Genomic DNA, 7,607 nt, shown 5'->3' with positions numbered 1-7,607 from the left:
AGTTATAAACATTGTTAAGTTGTTGCTGAGGGGTTTTGTGCTGCACAAGGGTGGTCATCCTCTCTATGTTTCAGAAAATGAAATACAGAGTGTTCATCATCCGTACCCTGGTGAAATGCATGAGAAACCTGATGTGATAAGCATATAAACGAGAGAACCGTCCCTCACAGCTGAAATACTTCATGATTAATTTCATTAGTGGAGCATATTCATCATTAATATATCGGAACGGAAACACTCCCTTGAGCTGCCGCAAGAAACTGGTTTTAATATATGGCTCATAATGCTACCGGTCAAACTTCTTCCTCTTGGTCCATGGTTCCCCAATGTTTGGTATGTCGGTTGCCAGTGAGATAGATTATGGTGTAAGTGTGAAAGTGACACCAGCCAAAGTAACCTGATCTCCATGTAGATGCAGTACAAATAGACGTGCCAACTCATGATGAAATTGAACATTAGCCACCTTTTCAGAAAACTCATAGCATGACTGATGCTGAAAACAGAAAATGGCTAGAGGGCAGACCTGTAATTCAATGAGGGTGATTGGTTCTTCTCTGATATGTCTGCCTCCTCTATGAGGCCTCTGGGGTACATGTTCCTCCATGGGTGAGTCACTGTGGGTTTCCATTCCATAATCAGATGAATGCTCAAATGTCATGACTATTGTACAAAATGCCTTGGAGAAAAAGATGCTGGTGTATGAAAACTATGTTGGACTGCTCTTTTAGTGATGTATTTAAACTCTGCCACCAAGGGGAAACAAATGAAACAAGGGAATATTAGGAAGGGGAAATAATAGTAAGGGATTAGGGACTATTGGGGTAGATTTGTTAGGGAAATATGGGATAGGGTTTAGGATTCTGTATGGGAATAGGGTTTAGGGTTTCATATTTAAAAGTTTGCGAAAGGGAATTTGGGATAGGGGTTTAGTAACTTTATGGGATAGGGAACAATGAAGTCAGGGAAAAAATGGAATCAAGGAGAAAAGAAAATGATGGAAAAAGAAAAAGCTTGGTGGCCAACAATTTTTGAAACCCTAGGCAGCAACTTTTATTTGAGGAATTTAAGATAATAGGGTTTGATCATTTTTTTGGACACTCAACACATCAACCATCATAGCAAACTACCAAACTTTAATGCACAAGAGAAATGGAGCTCCACCTACTTGAAACAAAGGAAATTGGCACGTTTTTGGTGTTTGGAGGCCGTTCTGGAATTTTTCGGGCCAGTCAGCTGTGTGAGCCGCACAGCTTGCCCAACGCGCCACGCTCATGTTAATTTACACTGAGTGATCGCAGCCAATGCGCCGCGCCTGGTTTTGAACACAGCTTTGGCTTGAAACTTAACAATTTCGCCCTTTCACCACTAGACTTCGACCCTCTTTGATCTCTTGGATGAAAATGAATGTTTTAACACAATGAGAACATCTTATAGTGATGGATTTGATTTTTGTTTCTCACAAACCCACTTTGTAATGTTTTGACTTGGCACTTTTTCACAATTGATACAACGAGCTGTCTTTTTTTGTTTCCTCTTTGATTTTTTGGCTTGAATGATGTTTTATTTTGGAAATTTTTGTAGGGACAGTAGCATGTCTTGACAAAGGATGACCAGGGCTGTGCCTGGAGAATTCAACAACTAAAAAACCTTTGAAAATTAGATGGCAATTTATTACAAAACAAAATGACGAATTTTCTTCAAAACAAAGTTTTGAAGAAAAGTCATAGTCAAGCATATGATGATGAAAATATTAAAAATGAAAACTTATTAAGGACCTCCCTCATGAGTCTGCTGCCATTGTTGGACATTGTTTGAAGACAAAATTAACTAGCCCTAGACCTAGTGACTGAAATGACTCTTGCTGATCAATAGACTAAAACAGGACTGTAAGTGATTTTAAAACTTGATTTTGACGAACAGACATGAGCCAGCAATGATAAGGCATGAGGGATAATGAATGAAAAGACCCTTCCATCAGATTATGGCATGCCCCTAGAGGAATGCAGCTGAGTGAATGGAGAGAGTCACCTAAAAATGAAATGCAATAAGAGAAATGATCTCTGACAGAGGGATGACCAGACCGATTCTAACAAACTCCTCAGGGAGTGAATTGGCTCTGTCTAGTTGGCTACTACTTGCTTGAGTTTCTTCGTTTTTTGGTTTCCTTAGAATTCTTTCTGGGTCATCAAATATAGTGGCAAGGTTTGGATCTGGGTTTTCCTTTCTATAGTGAATCTTCTTAGGAGCCAGACTTTTAAGCTTTTTGAACTACTTTTATGAAATTTTCTGAAAATTTACTTCGAATAATGACCTTAAGGGGCTTAGTATTTAATTTAAGGTTTCCTTAAAGTTTTATAAGATTGAGGATCAAATTCCCCAGTATGGTCGCTAGTAATTTTATCACTCTAATAATCCTTTTGAAGTAAGAAGAAAGAAAAACCAAAGGTAACCACAAACCACTTTTATAGATCAGGACCTAGCCTTCCTGATGCTCAGAGAGGGCTCTCTCTTCAATATTTAACTTTGTTTTATATAAGATTATTTTAGGCTAGTTATGATTACTCTAGGGGTTTCTTATTTGTATTTGAGATTGGGTTGTGGGATCACTTAAACAGATGGATATAATGATGTCTTTTAGACCATTGGGCTGTGGAGTCAAACAATAAGGAAGAAAAACTGGATTAACTCACTAAAGGGAATGTTCAAAGGGCAAGATAGCAGAGTGTTTTTTAGATCTTTGAGACAGAGGGGTGAAAGGGTTTCGCTCGAGGTGAGGGAGTAATAAAGGGTTCTCGGACCGGATAATGAATGAGGAATGAAGGGGTAATCAGGATCAAAGGGAAATTAAGAATCCTTTAACCTAGATATTCAATAAATCAATCTAAACCAAAGAGAAATTAAGAATTCCTTAACTTAGATATCATCAGAAAACATTTAAATGTATAATTGTTAAGACAGAGTGTGATTAAACAAATTCTAAAGTATTGTTCCAGTTATAACATTTAGATTCAGAAACACATTAAATATTACAAATAACTTGAGAAAAATAACAATAACACATGAGAATACTTCTCTGACGTTCACTCAACACATGAATCCTTGGAAATATCTGATCTTTATTCATCAATCCAGCTTGTTGGCTCAACAAATGATACAATAATCCTCTGGGTCTTATGATCAAAAAGTCTATAGAAATGTTTAGTAAAATCCACCCCACATACTTCGAATTATGAAGTATTTATACAAAATTATTTACAAAATATCCCAAACTGACTTGGGATTTATTTTTGGAAAAAAATATCTAATTCTAAAAGGGTAATGCCACCTTTCTAACTGATTGCTTTTTGGCACTATTATATCTTATTTCTTTTTTATACTTTAGCTAATTGATTCTTTAGCTGTCATCTGATACTCTTCGACTTATCTTGTTTCAATTATACTCTTTGATTCAAACAACTGCCCATTTACTTTCATCATTATGTTTTTACCAAACTATGTTAATTGTTGGACTTACTTTGAATTAAAGTAAGTCAGTTAGCTGCTCCCATCTCTCTTTAGTTGGTAACTGAATGTTTTTCAACTTTCTGAAGACCTCATCAACCTCTATGTACTTAGGAAATGTAGGCTTATTTACAAACAAATGTTTTACCTCATGCTGGAGGTAAAACAAGTTCTCTAAAGCTTGGTAAAGGACTTTAGCAGAGAGCATCCCCTCTTTTGTTCTGTTGTGGATGGTTGCCTTCTTAATTTGATCTTTAGCCACTTCCTTGAGCTTCCTATCATAGACCTTCTATGTCATCAATTTATCATTAATTACCAAAGGACTTGGTAAACTTTTCTGTATCAAAGTGGCAAACTTGAACTTAAATCTATCTATGGAAAGTTGCATGGTATGACACTTGTCTTCTAAGTTGTGCATCAAATTCCTTTTAGTAAGAAATCTTTTTACATCGAGGATTGTTCCTATCCTATCATTAATATTCAATTCTACAAGTTCATATTTGTTTTTAGAATTCAAAAAGTCAATGATCTTGGTTTCCTCTTCTGGCATCCCTTCCAGCTCTGTTCTGACTTTTTGAATTGCCTCTGTGGCCTCTTTAACCAGGTCAATCTGCTCAAAAATTACTTGAATGGATGACCAAATATCATTGACAGAGTCAATGATATTGGTCCAAAGTTTTTCTTTTGCCTATCCCAATGGTTCACCTAGAGTCATTTCTTTCTCTATTTTTTTTATCCTCTCTGTTAATCTTGCTACCTTTTGTTGTTCCTCTTTATTCATAATTTGAGCAAGTTTACAGTCTGTCTCCAGACTGTTTACTTTCTCTTCCAGTTTCCTGATTTCAATAGCTTTGAGGGACATCTCTTCAATTGCCTTATCCAACCTATTGGATTCTTATCCTCTAGAATTCGTTGCAATCAACATTGTTGCTAAAGTAGATGGTGTTGTTTTAGGTAATGCAGTGACCAATGGAGCTATAGGAGCTAATGTTTCAGCCAATGTAGATGGTACTGTTGTGGTGACTGTTGGGATGACAATGGCTGTAGCTTTGTGGAGGCTAGCCTACTTGGTCAACATGTCCATGTCTCTCTCCATTTCTTTCATTTGGGTGTTTAATTGTAACACCAAGTCAAGCATTTCCTCATGGACAATCTGGCTTTCTAACACCTCTATTGTCTATGGGTGTAATGAAGTAGGGAGTTTTAACTGTTTCTTCAAAGCTGCTATATCTTCATTTTCCTTTCTGATAAATTGTTCTGCTATCTTAATATCTGCAGGATCATGGCCCATTTCTATAACCAGGTCTTCTAAGGATTTAACCCTGTTGTCCTTAGCCTAGGAGGAGGGCTTTTGTGGCTTCATCCGTGTAATTATATTATTTAAGGACTCTTGTAACCTATACGCATCCATGGTCTTACCAATCAAGGTGGAGTATATCATTTGTCCATCTTTTTTATGAAACTCTATTTGGACCAAGGGATGGATGTCCTTTTCCAACACTTCAAATGTGGCCTTCTTATAATCTGCTGAAGATTTGGGTTGTGGCACTCTTGGATGCATATATGACATTTGCATTTTTCCTTCCTCAATATCAAATGAAAACAGTAGTCTAATCTAGTTAGGAGCAGAATGGTTGAAATATTGAGCATGTCTCAACTTTCAATTTTTCATTTCTCAATTTAGTCTCCTTATATCTATCTTTGATGGTTCTTTATTTGTTATCTGGTCTGACAAAGGAAGAAACTTCTTCTGAATTTTTTTCGTCTAACAGTTGTGTGTTAGAAGTGGTGGGTTCATTGATCTCTTCTACCTCTTTTCCTTTCTGACCTGCTGTGTCTGGCACTGTCTCTGGCATTGGTTCTAACTCTGTTTCTATCTCTACCCTTTCTGATTCACTATGTTCCTCCTGTTTAGAAATAGGATTCAGTTTTCTCCTTTTCCTTGGGTTTGCTTGCTCATCCACTATTTCCATCTGGGAACTAGAAGTCTCTTCTCTGTTTTTGGGGTTTTTCTCCTCATTCAGAGGTGTTTGCAATGCTGAGGGAGCATCCATCTTTTGACCTTGATCTGGGACCTACAAGAACTCACTCAGGTCAATCTGTTGCTCAATATCATACAGAGCATTTTCAACATCAATAATTGTGCTATCTTTATCAAACAAAGTGTTTTCCAACCATTCAGTTTGGTTGGCATATCTTTCAACTTTAGGCACTGAATAATGTGCATAAGGGGTTAGTTTAACCTTGGTTCTCATTTTGTTTATTACTCCATGAGGGTCATACTGCCACATAAAACTCTTGGTAAATTTCAACTCCTCTAACATATTGTCTGCCTCTGGTTCAACTTGTCTGTTATTGTAAATAAAGGGGCCCAATTCACTTTTGACTCTGAATTGGGTCTTCTTCTTTGCAGCCATGAAGTGGACATCATCTAAGTTGACGATTTGCCTGAAATATTTCAAGGCAAAAATTCTCAGGGGAAGATACTTTGACAATTTATATGGAGCCAAGTGGCAACCATAGACTTTGATCTCTATGTGATTCTGGCACATGTACCAGTCTCCTATCTTATTTTTTTTAGCTAGCTAAAGTACCTTTCTGATCTGAAGACTAATCCTAGGTTGCACAATCCCTATCAACATATTCATTATTGGGTGGACAAAGAAATCTACGAAGTCCTTATAATCAAAGACAGTGGAATATTTATGGACAATAGGTGTCCAATAGAGAACAGAGCTATCTTTTCCTCTACTATCACATTTTATGATCTTCACGGGGAATTTGTTAGCTTGGTAGTACAAAAACAAATAATACAAGACTGTGGAGAATTTAAACACTCTTTCAGTGGGCAACTAATGAGTTGTTCATGCATTTTGTCTATAATGAACTAAGAATAATCAAACTTGATGGTAGGAGGTTTACCAGGGGTAAAAAGGGGTAGGAATGCAAAAATGACTTCATCTATATGTTCATTTGTCCTGTATCCTAGGATGGAGGATACCATGGTGACAATATGCCTGGCAGTTTGTGAAAACATAGGGGCCATGTATGGAGGAGTAAAATTTGGTATATGCCTTTCTGCAACTATGAAATTCTTGAAAAATTGCTTAGCTTTATCCTCATCAATTAGCTATACAGCCCTAGAAGTCCTCCAATGGACAAAGGAGCTAAATTTGGGTTGGGCTAGACTTGTAACATCTGGTTGATGGATTCTAGAGTGATAGTGATGAGCAGATGTTGATTAGGGGCTACTACAAGCCTCTGGCTAGGGATGTAGTAGGACTGACAATAGTGGATAATGTCTCGGAGATTATGGACTCCTGGGAATGAGTATAGGGGTAGATTTTACTCCCATAGTTGAAAGTTGTCAGCATGATTTAAAAATATGTCTTTGCTCCAGAAGTGGAGGTTCATTCTTCCAAAGGTAGAGGATATATCTTTAATTTTAAAATCCCTATCAGCCAAAGGTAGGTGATCTTGGTCAAGGCGGGGGGTTGAAACAAGCTTAACATTCAGGGAAATGTGGGTGGACGTTGTGTGGAAAACAGAGGTAAAAATCAAAAATTGACTTCGCAGGGTTCGACCAGTGGCCTGGGTTTTACAGGGTTTTTAAGGGTATGGGAGAAAATAAATTAATTCATAGGTAGGAAGATTGAATTTAAGTATTTGCTCTTGAAATTTTGAACTTTTTATATTAAAAAGGGCAAATGTGGTATATTTTTGCAGAATACCTGAAATCAGAGGTTGGTGTTATGAATTTAGTCGAGGGTTTAGGTTGCATACGACTAGTGTTGGCTCTAGATGAGTGCTAGATGCAAGATGGTGACTGGTAGTCAATTGGCAGTTGTAGATTTCAGGTGCGCAGGAAAGTTTAGGCTTTTAATGTGAAGATGGTCAAAAAATCATGAAAATGGCATTTGCGGGGCCTTATTGAGTGAGAACTGAGAAAAGTGGGAAAAATGGTCATGAACAGTGACTGGTACTGAGAGGGTGGTTTTGCCCTTCTTCGCACCACTTCTGAGGGAAGGGTGGTAAAATTCTGAGGGGACGCAAAGTGATACGATGGTGACATGTCGCTAAATTGGCTCTGGGAAAAACTGCCCATT

The sequence above is a fragment of the Pinus tabuliformis genome, chromosome J, assembly GCF_031772625.1.
Source record: "Pinus tabuliformis cultivar Carrire ecotype Pingquan chromosome J, CPIR1, whole genome shotgun sequence".
NCBI classification, from domain to species: Eukaryota; Viridiplantae; Streptophyta; class Pinopsida; order Pinales; family Pinaceae; genus Pinus; species Pinus tabuliformis.
This window is presented reverse-complemented; position numbering follows the sequence as displayed.